Source organism: Diabrotica virgifera, chromosome 5 (genome assembly GCF_917563875.1).
Source record: "Diabrotica virgifera virgifera chromosome 5, PGI_DIABVI_V3a".
Classification (NCBI taxonomy): Eukaryota; Metazoa; Arthropoda; class Insecta; order Coleoptera; family Chrysomelidae; genus Diabrotica; species Diabrotica virgifera.
Window position 1 is genome coordinate 97,512,395 of NC_065447.1, and position 14,955 is coordinate 97,527,349.

Below are 14,955 nucleotides of genomic sequence, written 5' to 3' on the forward strand. Positions count from 1 at the left end.
ATTTCCTTGATTTCTACTTCATCTTTAATAACAGAAGAAACAAAGGAGACTAGTCGAGCCACTAAAACCGCAGCAGACAATTCTAATCTGGGAATAGTAAGTCCCTTATTAATGGGTGCGACCTTAGATTTAGCTATAACAAAAGAAACAAAAGGTTGGCCTGAAGGTGATAAGCATCGAAAGTACAAGACAGCGCAGTAACCTTTCTCGCTAGCGTCACCAAAACAGTGAACTTCTAAGCGTAAAATATCGTCAATTAATAAACGACGAGGTAAATTTAATTTACTCAAATATGCTACATCATCAATGTATTTTTTCCACAAACGGATAATTTCTTTTGATGGAGCATCATCCCAACCAATCTTTTGAGTCCATATTCTTTGAATAAGGTGTATAATTAGAAATGTTATTGGAGATAAAAATCCAAGAGGATCAAATATTTTTGCTAAATTGGACAAAAGATGACGTTTTGTACAAGAAGAGTCTAAAACTTGAACTTTAAAAGCAAATGTATCCGAAGAAGCGTCCCATTCCAACCCTAATATTTTAAGTGTTTTGGACGAAATATCATCATTAAATGTAAGAGGTTTTATTGCTAAATCTGATACAGCTAATCCTTTCAATAAATCGGGTACATTACTGGACCATTTTTTCAACTCAAAACCTCCTTTGGCAAGTAAGGCAATAAGTTCGTCTCTTAGTGCTAAGGCATTTTCGAAACTAGGACAGGAAGAAACGATATCATCAACGTAGGTTCCAGTTTTAAGTGCCTCGGCTGCTAGAGGAAACGAATCCCCGTCATCATTAGCCAACTGATGTAGACATCTAATAGCAAGATAAGGAGAACAAGAGAGACCATAAACAACTATGTTGATACGAAGATCTCGAACAGGTTCAGAATTATTAGAACGCCAAAGTACTCTTTGATAATCTGTTTGAGTAGGATTAATTAAAATTTGCCTATACATTTTAGAAATATCGGCCGTAATTACATAACCATGCAATCGAAAATTAATCAAAATTGTACAGATGTCAGTCTGAAGCTTAGGACCAGTGAATAATTTGTCATTGAGTGAGGGTTGATTTGGAAGATGCCCGGAACCATTAAAAACGACCCTTAATTTACTTGTTAGACTTTCAGGTCTTAAAACACAATGATGCGATAAATAGTAAACATAAGGTGAATCGAAGTTATTCAATGGGACAGGTTCCATGTGACCGAGCTCAACAAATTCCTTCATAAAGGTGCGGTATTGGTCATAAAGTTCAGGAGATTTTTGAAGCCTTCTTTCTAATGAATAAAACCTACTAAGAGCAAGTGATCTAATATTAGGAAAGACAGGATTTTCTTCCTTAAAAGGTAGATCTACTACAAAGCGTCCTGAATGTTCACGCGTATAAGTATTCATAAACATATTTTCCACTTTAGCGTCATCAGGAGCTAAGCAAAAACTTCAGGGACTGCTTCTAATTCCCAGAATTTCTTTATTTGCTGATCCAAAGAAACCGTATCTTCAACTTGGCAAAATAAAGACGTAAGAGTAGGTGCCTTTGAAATATTTACTTTTCCCATAAGCACATAGTCAAATATAGTATTAATTGCATCAGGTTCATCTTGATTGCCGTAAATACGTCCATCCAAAAGAATTGTAGAGAATACATCAGCTCCTAAAAGAATGTCTATGGATCTACGAAAGAAGTTATCATCTGCTAACTTTAAATTAGCAATATGGGGCCAAGTATTAACTTCTAAATTACATAAAGGCTGATCCTCACATATTTTTGTCAAGACTAACGCATCGGTTGTCAAAATAGGAGAAGATTTACGTACTGGTTTAAAAGAAATGGTAACCCCACCTAAATTAGTGTTCGACTGCATAGAACCTAATCCTTGGATGTTAGCTGAAGTTTTCATGGGACGTAAACCTAAACGCCTAAGGGTCTTTTGACAGATGAAGGACGTCATGCTTCCCGACTCTAACAGACACCTAACAGGTTGGTAGTTACCGTGACAATCAAGCACCTCAATACATGCAATGGAAAGCAAAGTACTTTTATCAGCGGAAGAAAAACACACAGAAACGGATGATCCAGTCGTTGAATTTAAAGTGGATGCCGCCGAATCTTGAACATTCTCTTCTTTCTTAGAAGAGGAGAAGCAAAGTAGTGTATGATGTTTTTTATGGCACGAGTGACAAGTCCATGTAGATTTGCATAGGCTAGAACGATGTGATCCAAGACAGTTAATACACATCTTGTTCTTTTTTATTAATTGAAATCGATCTACAGGAGATTTTGCCAAAAAAACGGAGCATTTATAAATGGCATGGGTATCATTAGTTTTACAGATAGAACATTTTGGTTCAGGTTCTGTTTGAGCAAGCAATGATGTAGATTTGGAAGAATTAGGTTTTTTAGAAAAGTTAGATTTTGGTTTAGTGTGAAAATCAATATTATCTAAAGCGAGACAACTTTGATTTAAAAAATCAATCAGTTTTTTATAGCTTGGGATGGTTGAATTATTATGAAAAAGCTTAAAACGTGTTACTAAAGAAACAGTTAATCGTTTTAAAATCATTTGAACAAGTATAAAATCCCAATGTACTGTGGGTAGTCCTAGCTTATTTAGAGATGCCACATTTTTCGAAAATGTATCTAACAACTTGCGTAGTTCTTTTGGATCTTCTGAAGTCAGTTGTGGTGAACTTTCAAGGTTATTCCATAAATTGGCAGCGATTACCCTAACATTATTAAACCTTTCACAAAGCAGATCATAGGCAATTGGATAATTGTTTGCTGTGATGTCAATATGATCCACAGCATCGCGCGCTGCACCCTTTAAACACGATAGTAACAAATTAAATTTGTCAGTTGGTTGTAAGTAAGTAAGAGTATGAACGCGAGCATCAAACTGATCTATAAAACTTCTAAATTCAGTTATTTTTCCACTGAAAGATGGCAATTCCGGTTTCGGTAAATTAAAATAATTTATAGGTAAAGGATTTTGAGACTGTGAAGTTGATGTAGTTTGCTGACTTGATGTTGAAGGTTTTCTAAAGGCTTGCACGTATGTTAATTTAATTTTATAATATAATTTGTCAAAATTACTACGGCAATCATCTTCGACTTTAAATAGCGCGTCCTCATTATCTTGCTCAGAAACTAACATAATTATTTTATTATGAAGATCATAAAAATTGTCACGAATTTTTTCCAATCCTTCATACATAACTTCCAAAACCGGGTAAAAATTCTTATCGTCAGCAGCTACCTTTAAAGCAACAGCATGAATTTCAGTCATTTGTTGCACTTCAACTTGTCTTAAAGATTGATATTTTTTAATTTTATCTGCCATTTTGTAAATTTAAATGTAGAATTAATAAATTTAGAAAAATATGAAATTAGCGTTAGGAAATAAAATAGGTTCACCACACGAAAATTAATAAAATACAACCGAACTTTGTGCTAATAAAATAGAAAACTATGTCCTCTGCTATTTGAATATTTATAGACAAAAAATAATTATAAAACATAAACCCTTTAAATAAAAATTACTGTGTAAAATAAACACACAGTTTCATCTATAATAGAGTCAACCTGTATAATAATTATTATAACAAAATTTGTCTATTGGCCGACGTTGACAATTTAATAATAATTACTTTTACATTAATGTGTTCCTTTTTTACTTAAAAAACAACATTAACTGAGGTATAGGTACCACTAACGATCGGCACAAACAAAAAACCAATTTACTAATTGATACGTGATTTTAATTTGGTAAAGAATATTTTATCGCCTTATGTTAAAGAATAACAAAAAAATAAAGTCAAAGGAAATGCGGTTAAATAACCTGAATTTGATTCTGATCTTTGTAAATTAGCAAAGTATGACAATAAAATCAAACAATTCAGGTTTAAAAGAAACTTTCCCCGACTATATTACCCTCTTAGAAAAATGAAAAATGCAAGAAAAAAATATAGAAAATGGATCTATCAGGCTCGTAACGGATCAATAAATCATCTTGGAGGAGACTACTAACTCAGTGAGAGCTTTATTAGTGGACTGTTTAGCATAGGGTGAATTTAAAATAGAATAAAAAAAATAACAGTAAAAAAACCAGACCTTAAAGTAAATTGTAATAAAAAATATTTCCTACCTTGTCATTTCTCGTTGCACAAGCTGGAGCAGGCCTGCTATTTTTCGTACTGCTATTGCTGAGTAGTATAAAGTATAAATCACTCGCGAGGACTATATTGAGTTTCTATACACTTTTCGGAATGATTGTAAGTGACTGTTAACCAAGAGAGTTGGTTGGCGAATTGAATTTTTAAAATGAGGCGAGTAGGCAGGTAATTACATACAAAAAACTTTAAGGTTTTTACTTGAAAATAATGATAAAAATTAATACCTACTCACTGAATTAGGTATTGGCCTACTCGTATATACGGGGTGTCCCATAATATTGAAAAGAAAATGAATTAAAATATTCTTTACAAAAACAAGAAAATTAAAAATTGTTATTCCTACTTATGTGGACGAACCAACCCTTTTGTTTAACTTTGGGGGGGAATTTTGGGGAAAATAACCGCTACCCTCCAGCCAGACCGGCATTTTTGTATTAGGTTATCATGGAAGAGTCACCTGAAAAATTTTCAGGTTGCCTAAAATACCTACTCAAAAATGTCTCACAGCTCTTGGACCATTTACTTATGTATTGTTTATATGATATATAGAAATATTGTTGAGATAGGCAAAATGCCCTCACTCCCAGAATTTAATCTTATTAATTTTTTTACGTTCTATGCAACTAAAAAATGAGATAACGCGAATTTTTAGCTCGCCACCCCCCTTACCCCTCCCTCCCCAGCCAAAAACGTAGATTTTTAGATTTAATTTTTTTTTAGTTGGGTTGCAATTAATTTAAACATTTCAAAAAATTCATACGTGTAGCTGAGGCTTTTACAAAACATGTCCATTTTTTATGGACCCATAGGTCGAGTGTACATAACCTCAAATTTTTTTTTAAACATTTTAAAACCTATAAGTTTTTTTTGGAGGGGGCTGCAGGTCCAATTTTTTTTGCATTTTGTGTATTTTATCAAAAGCTCTCTCTCTGATTTTTTTTCAGATTTTTCCGTCAGGTGCGCCATCTTGAAAAATCAAGAAAACTGTTTTTTTAGGGGGTTTTTGGGGATTTTCTCCATTTTATAGACTACAACATAGATCAACTCAAGATTTTGTTAATAGATTATGTATAATTTAAAATAACTGAGTATATTAGGATATTCAAAAATAAGGCGAAACACCTTTAAACCCCCAAAAACCATGTTTTTTAAAGTTTTGTAAGGATTTTTGTGGGTCTAATTATATTTTTTGAGATCGATACAGCCTGAATAATTTTTTCATTTTTTTTACGTTATATGTGATTAATAAATAAGATTAATCGCATTTTTAGCCCACCACCCCCTCCCCCTGCCCCCACAAAAACGACAATCTTTCTATTTTTTTTTTTTTGTTTAGTTAAGCTGTAATTAATTTAAAAATTTTATGAGGCTTCTACAAAACATATCTATTTTTTATAGACCTGTAGGTCGAGTGTACAATACATATAACCTCAAAATTCCTTTTTTATTTTTTTAAAACGTATTTTTGACTTCCACTCGATATTTTTTTAAAACGTCCAATGAATTGTACATCTCTCTCGCGGACGGTCGGTTCAATACATGCTTAGCGCTCACTTTTAATTATTAAAAATAATAGTAATAAAATAATGACAAAAATTTCTTCAGGCTCTTGCAGGGGGGGGCTTTAAACTTTGAGTTGGTCACTTTATGACTTTCATAATAATAATTTTTAATCGAGTTATTAAGCCTTGAAAATGGCCATTTTCGCGTTTTTCAAATTTTAAATTGCATGTAACTTGACAACAGTCAATTTTATAAAAAAATCACAAGAGACCTTTTGTGCTCAGGTTGATCCAGAGAATCTACAACAAATTTGTCCTAAGTGAAAAAATTGATTTTTTGAATTCGTTTAAAAAATTGTTTAACAATTTTCCGACCGCTGTACTGCCTGGCACCATGCGGATTTGTTATAAGGACCTGTTTTTGAGTAAGTTTGTGCAAAAAAATAAATCGAAATAATTCACCTAATGGGGACAAGCATACAGCATGGACAATTTGCATTATGAGCCAAACTAAGATGGTTTGGAAAACATTAAACTATAGATACTGTTGTAGATACGAATTGCGCAAACGGCAACATAACCATAGGCATAGGCTGTTGTTCTCATGTAGCTGCCATAATATAATATTTATCGCATGGAAGATATTCTACAAAAATCATCAAACCAGCAGAATATCTTTTAAAACTCTTTGCCAATACAGATGTTATACCTGTAATAGACGAAGACAGCGATGAAGACTTTAGAACTGTAAAGTGTAATACCAACGAATATACTCTCCGAATACTGTACGAGTATACACCGAGCTATATATTCTTTGCTAATACTTTCCTTTTTCTTTTTATGGTGTTTTACGTGGCAGTAAACGTGAAGCAAAATGACATTATAATAGGCTGAGCAGAGATATAGGTTATGTAGATGGTACAAGCACATGTTTGAATAATTAGAATATGTATAGTGGAAGGTAATATTAGGGTACCTACTAAATACAAACTAATGAACACAGAACAAAATGTTTTGATTCACAAAACGACAAGAAGTAGGATATATTAAAATAATGTATTTTTCTTAAATTGATTATTCTGTTTTATTTTTGTTTTTTTTATCCTACCCAGAAGATATCACAATGACATCTTTACTTTATATAAAAATTTATGTTTATATAAAAATATTGCAAAAATTTGAAATTATTTTGTTAAAATGTAATTTACTTGAGGTCAAACTGAGCAACAGATATACTGAGAAAAAAAAAATAAAACGAAAAAATGACGATTTATTGGGCAGGTTAAGAGGGAGGAGGGCTAAAATTGGTCTAGGGTTTATTTTTTAAACACATCAAACGTAAAAATATTAAAAAAATATTCAGGCTGTATTGATCTCAAAAAATATTAGGCCTGGATCCCGCGTACCAAAAAAAGTTTATTAATAGCAAGCTGTAAATATGTGAATAGTTTAACGGTGTCTAGTCGGACAAACTTTGATGTAGGTATGGAAACAGAGGAAGTTTTAATTGTGAAACGTAATTTTAATTGGGGAACGTGTCATCCTGACAAGTTTATGATTGTGAAAACTAGCAGGTCGTTTTTAAGTTTATTCAATAGCAAATTATATAAAATATCCCTAAAAACTCAGTTATTTCAAATTATACCTACATAACCTATAAAAAACCTTGAGTTAATCTATTTTGAAGTCTATAACATGGAGAAAATCCTTAAAAACCACCGAACAAACCAGTTTTGCGGATTTTTGAAGATGGCGCACCTTACGGAAAAATCTGAAAAAAGTCAGAAATATAGTTTTTGATAAAATACACAAAACACAAAAAAATAGACATACATCCATCACCAAAAAATTATACCTACCTATTAAAAAACAAAAAAAGAGGATTTAATATGTACACTCAACCTTCGGGTCCATAAAAATAGATGTTCTGTAAAAGCCTCAGCTGTGCGTGTGAATTTTTTGTAATTTATAATTTAATAATTATTAAAAAAATGACCATTTAGAATAGTTAATTACAAAAATGTCACAAAGAAATAGCTTCAGAATAACATTCATAATTTAATTGCAAACCAACTTAAAAAAAAAATAAAATCGAAAAATTGATATTTTTGGCTGTGGGGGAGGGGGAATAGAGGAAGTGGGCTAAAATTGCGGTGAGTCCTAATTTTTTAAAATCATATAGAACGTAAAAAAAATAAAAAAAAAATATTCAGGCTGTATCGACAACAAAAAATATAATTAGACCCCCAAAAATCCTTACAAAACTTTAAAAAAACATGGTTTTTGGGGGGTTTAAAAGTGTTTCGCCCAATTTTTGAATATCCTAATATGCTCAGTTATTTTAAATTATACATAATCTATTAACAAAACCTTGAGTTGATCTATGTTGCATTCTATAAAATGGAGAAAATCACCAAAAACCCCCTAAAAAACAGTTTTCTTGATTTTTCAAGATGGCGTACCTGAAGGAATAATCTAAAAAAAATCAGGGAGATAGCTTTCGATACAATACACAAAATGCAAACAAAAATGGACCTGCAGCCCCCTCCGAAAAAAAGTTATAGGTTTTAAAAAGTTAAAAAAAAAATAAATCTAAAAATCTACGTTTTTGGTTGTGGGGGAGGGGTAAGGGGGGTGTCGAGCTAAAATTCCGCGTTATCTCATTTTTTAGTTGCATAGAACGTAAAAAAATTAATAAAATTGAATTCTGGGAGTGAGGGCATTCTGCCAATCTTAACGGGGGGTACCCTTTCATTGGTAAGCGCTCATTTTTGAAAAAAATTGTTTTTAAAATACTTTTTTTTAATTTTGAAATTTTTTTTTTCAAAATAACTTAAAAATTATTAGTCATACCAAAAATATCAAAGGGTAATACAATGATTGTTTTGCTTTTCTGTATATTTTGGTTTTCTTGTTTTCCTATTAGACAAAAATTTGATATGCTATGGTTGTTCAAAATTTGCATACACTCGTGATTTGTGACTCGTTCAAGCAATTTTAACTACAGCCTTTTCAAAAATAAGCATTTTGAACCAATAAAACTTACAGATAATATAAAAAATACATAAGCAAAATAACTTGCGAAGCGGTAACGATTAATTTTATTTGGGATACTATTAAGGGTGATTTTCGCGATTCTTTTCACCAAAAAATAAAAACGACCAACAATATTTTAAGCGTAACTCACTTCTAATGTTAAAAGTTTTTTTAACAAAAATAAAACTTTCTAAACACTTTAAAAAAAGTTTTAATGAGTTTTCTGCAACAATTCCAACTACCTATTCCCAAATTTTCATCCTTTCCTTATATTTTTGAGATTTTCGTAAAGTTTTGTGTTCTTTAATCGGGCTAATGCGCAAAACATGAAACCTTCAATTTGATTCTGTAAACTGAATTGCATGATAAAGGAGAGCAAATGTTGCCTAAGTGATTCGCATAGTATGGACACCTTGCCAGCATTTTGTCTCGAAAGAAATAAACATGGAGACAAAAAGGTAAAGAGTTAAGGCCGGAGCCCACTTACACGGAACTACGGCACGGACCGCGACGATCGGCATTTTAATGTTTTTGTGTACTTAAATGGCTCAGCGCGATGTGCTACGATTCCGTAAAGGAGGCGCTGAGCCATTTGAATACACAAAACCATTAAAATGCCGATCGTCGCCGTCCGTGCCGTAGCGGGATATTCCGTATAAGTGGGCGTCGGCCTTAAGTCAAGCAGAGCACTTAGAATTAGGAAACTCTTCATGATAAACAAAAATTATGAAATAAGCAATATCTACAACTGCCTAACAAATGATTATGGACATACTACGAAAATAGATAGCTATGGGATAGGTGAATTAAAATAGATGGGGTCAATGGTTACTATTAGAAAACAACACAGATGGAAAAATCAATAGTAATCAAATAATTTTTTAAATTTTATTTTATCAAATAAGTGATTTCTTTTAATGACACCAATTTTAATAATATCTAGGTATATCAATAGTAATAAGTGGAAAGGAACATATTAAGAGTATCTTAATTATTTATTCCAATTTTATCCAAATGGAACTAGTTAATAATTATTTCTTATAGCCGGTATGCTTCAACTAAATAACATTATTTTGACTACTTAAGTGGTATAATAAACGGTATTTAACATTGATTATTATTTGGAATACTGCTTTCCTTTCTTAGAAAACTAATAAGTTTAGCCACAGAAGCATGCATATTTTATAAATGGCAACAAAGGCAACGATGTACCCCTCATTCAAAAGAAAAGTATTTCGATATTTGTTTCCAGAATTGGATACTTATGAAGGTAAGTAAACGATCCTTATATTAATTGAATTTGCATGATTTAAGTTTTACCGCCAACGATTAACACGTCATTACACGCCTCATGTTTGTTACGTAAGTAAACCCCCTGCGGCAATTTGCCTTCTGATACTAAAACGGATGAAAACGAACCAAATATTATTAAAATGTGTAAATTTTATTTCGTAAGTTGTTAAGTATTCCTAATTAGAATTTATATTGTTGTCCTTTTTTTCCTTTTAATGTGACGGAATAACACACCTCCTTAATAATTTGCCGCATTCGACTTAGCGAGAATACATGCTACGTTAGCAAGAATTCGCTAACATTTTATCCTGGGATATTTTCAGATTAATAGGTATATTTTATAGTAATTTTTTGAGGTATGTGATATACATACATGTGTCTAAAATAAATGAAAAATTAAGCATACATACCTAGATATTACACAGTTAGAACAGAATGCTAACTTACAGTACCCAAGTAATAAATGTAAATATAACCGAAACAAAAATATAATGATATATACAGGGTGTAACAAAAATACAGGTCATAATTTTAAACACATATTCTGGGACCAAAAATAATTCGATTGAACCTAATTTACCTCAGTACATATGTGCACATAAAAAAAGTTACAGCCCTTTGAAGTTACAAAATGAAAATCGATTTTTTCCAATATATCGAAAACTATTAGAGATCTTTTATAGAAAATAGACATATGGAATTCTTATGATAGTACTATCTTAAAAAAAAATTATAGTGAAATTTATACACCCCATAAAAATTTTATGGGGGTTTTGTTCCTTTAAACCCCCCCAAATTTTTGTGTACGTTCCAACTTAATTATTATTGTAATACCATTAGTTAAACACAATATTTTAAAAACTTTTTTGCGTCCTAGTACTTTTCCGAAAAGTCAGCTTTTTCGAGGTATTTTGAATATTTGCCAAATCCACCACATATTTGTATATGGCTAAGTACGATTATGGAGACTTTGTAATAATATGAAACTTTATTTATGATTTACATTTTTAGGTATATTTTGAACCATATAAAAAAGAAACCACATCTCGATAAAAGGTGCCTTAACGAAAAAATACAAAGAGACAAAAAAGTTTTAGAAACACTGTGTTTAACTAATGGTACCGCAGTAATAGTTTAATTGGAACATACACAAACATTTGGGGGGTTTAAAGGAACAAAACCCCCATAATTTTTTTTTGTAAACATATTAAAAAAGAAGCCGCAACTCGATAAAAACTGCCTTCTCGAAAAAATACTAAGAGGCAAAAAAGTTTTAAAAATATTGAGTTTAACTAATGGTACCACAATAATAATTTAATTGGAAGGTACACAAAAGTTTGGGGGGTTTAAGGGAACAAAACCCCTATAAAATTTTTATAGGGTGCACAAATTTCACTATAATTCTTTTGTAAGATGTTCCTGCCATAAGAATGCTACATGTCCATTTTCAATAAAAAATCTTTAATAGTTTTCGATATATTCGAAAAAATCGATTTTCATTTTATAAGTTCAAAGGGCTGTAACTTTTTTTATGTGCATATTTGTACTAAGGTAAGTTGGGTTCATTCGAACTATTTTTGGTCCCAGAATATGTGATTTAATTTATGACCTGTATTTTCGTTACACCCTGTATTGCCACTATAAAAAAGTTCTCATCAAACTTAAAACTGCAATTTAAAAATAATGCATTTTGGATCGAAATATAAAATAATGACACATTGCAATGAAATATAAAAATAAAATTCAATTGATGGTTGCGAAGGTTGATCGCCATTCTCATTGGTGATATTCTGAACCTGCGAAATTTCTTCTGCAATACTCTCGACTGTAGTTCTTCTTGTAGGACTTCTACCATCTACTGTATAAAAGCCAAAAAGAATTGAATTTAGACTCGGATGCTGAACCATTTATACTAAAAACTAAAAAGGTTGTCGTAAATCAAGGATCTAAACTTCACTGGATATCACCCTGGACGAAATAAATCTAGCCTTGAAGAAAACAAAAAACAATACGTCCCCTAGTGGAGACTTTGTGGTTGCCGATGCAATTAAGACTGGCGGTAATTATTTACTTTCGAAAATAAGAGATCTGTTTAATCTCTGTTTTTTAAGAGCACTATACCAGACAAATGGTATAACACCTTAGTGATACTAATCCACAAAGAAGACGATACAGCTGATTTGGAAAACTAACAACCAATTAGTTTACTAAGCCATCTCTATAAACTTTTCACAAGAATAATCACCACTAGACTGGAAAACAAATTGGACTTTTAACAACCAATAGAACAGGGCGGTTTTCGTAGTGGATTCGGAACAAATGACCACTTTTAAAGTGTTAAGATGGTAATTGAAAAATCGATTGAGTACAAGAGGCCACTTGTCCTTGCCTTTGTAGACTTCCATAAGGCCTTTGATACCGTTGAGCTGGACGCAGTCTTGAGTGCTTTACATGTATGCCGTATCAATTATCGATATACTAAGCTAATATACAACATCTATAAGAAAGCCACAATGGTAGTGAACCTGCACGAGAATACCAATCCCATACGAATTGGCAGAGGAGTACGGCAGGGCGACGCTATGTCACCTAAGCTATATAATACTGTTCTAAAATACGCCTTTAAAATGCTTGATCGGGGCGAGAAAGGTCTAAATATAGATGGACAAAATCTAACAAAGTTGTGTTTCGCAGACGATGTAGTTCTACTGGCAGGAAATTTAAACGATATTAGAATAATGTTGACAGACCTTAATGAAGTTGACAGGTTGTGTTAAAAATGAACATATCTAAGACAAAGCTAATGACAAACCTGGTCCCCAGTAAATACATTGTCATTAACGACTGCGAAATGGAGTTTGCCGAAAAGTACAAATATCTTGGTCATGAAATACGACTCACGAGAGACAATCAATCCAGGTGTCGCACACCCCAACAACAATTCCCCTACAAGCGACGCTATATATACACGAAATTTTCGATTTTCTAAATCTGACTGAATTGAAAATTGGACCAAATTCCATCTTAAAGATTAGGAAATTACTCACCCATCCATATGTCAACTTTCAATTTTGGTCCAAGGGTGTGGATTTTACGGCCCTTCCCATTTAGGGTCTGTTTTTCGTTCTCGTCTGCAAAACTCCCAAAAATTACAAAAATTTAAGTCCGACCTTTACGGCTTCTGATAATACTGATCATTACCTTTCCAACGGATGTCTAATTTTGAAAATCGGTAATACCATTCAAAAGTTACCGAGCTCAGAAATATGACTCAATTTTTATTTAAAAAGGGGAAAATGTTTGTGGATATGTTTGTATGTATGTATGTATGTGTGTGGAAAAGTTACACCGATCTGAATTTTTTTTCTGTGTTTTAAGAGGGTGTGAGGGCCGATTCAGAACCGGTGTAATTTTTGATTTCTGACTACCCGTAAGCCAGCTAGAGGGCTAGGGAGATACAAAATAGCATATTTTTTGGCGTATATATCTTAGGTTCAAGGACAAACAGGAAAACAGCAAATACACCAAGTCAATAGGGTTGAGTTAAGCTTTCAAATGGTGCATAAGCTATCAAGATGAGACATATACAGTGCTCACCATAGCCGAAAAACTGAAAAATTAAACTTTGAAAATTTTGGTTTTTCGACAATTACTCAAAATTTCAACCTACGACTTGCGCCAATAACTGAGCGTTTGTAGTAGGTCTTTAGTGGCGTCTAACGGTGTATACCTTATATCTGGAAAAATTCGAATTTTTAAGTTATAGACTTTATAAATATGATCAAATCTATTTCTTAGGGGAAAAAACGGTTTTTCAAGCTCAATAATTCCTATAATACGTTCAGTTACCATATTTAATTTTAGATGCATCAGATACTACTTGTCAATATATTTCAAACTCATGTTTATTGACCAAAATCAGGTAAGCCGTTCAGAAGTTATAGAGCTCCAAATGTATAATTAGTCCAGGAACTGAAACTTTTCACTTCGCAATTTTTACAGAATTTGCTTGAAAATGTGACAATAAGTAGTGGATAGTCCAAGGACCAAAATCTATATGATGCCGAAAGACGCTTTTACCATGGGGTGGTTACCACCCCATCTCGGAGGTGGAAATTTCTTTTATATTTTGACCGCAAATGTTCGTATAAACATTAATTGTAAGCAAAAAATGTTTTATACATTTTTTTGATAAAATTAAAAGTTTTCGATTTATTGGTTATCGAAAGTGTTAGTTTAATATCGAAAAAATCAATGTTAATAATCAGTTTTCTGCTAATCACTCAAAAAGTTTTTGATTTATCACAACAACTTTACTTAACGAATATATACCTTTTAAAAAAGAAACAAAGTGTGTTTTAAATTTTCTTTAAGACCAATAGTGACTTGTTTGTGAGACCTGTTTGTAAACACACGTTTTATAATTAACGGTCGATTTAAACAAATTACCGCTAAATAAAAGCCTTTTAATAGTTAAGTTTTACTAGTGCAGTGACATAAAATACCAAGAACAGCAACTGTGAGTAAATTTTTAATATTAACTGCATCCAGACGATTTTTGTTAGGCTGATTGAGGTTAGATATCAGATACACAAGACTGAAAAGTAATTAGCTAGTAAAAACTCGCCTAGCGAAATAAAGAATTTTTAACAACAAAAGGCAGGGTCGGCCTGGGAAAAATGTTTTGGACAATAATTTTATTTAACAAAATAACTTAGCAAATTTGAATATTTTAAATAAAATGTCACAACCAACATTTACAAATCAATCTTCATCCACCAACACTCACCCAGATAATAATTTAAATAATATGAATACCTCCAACACATCTTATGCAAGCACTGTCTCAAAAAATATCTACAAGTATCCTAACAAAGACCAGGCACTTATCTTCGGCTCCATTCAGGGAGCAAAACTTCAAGATTATCTTCTCCAAT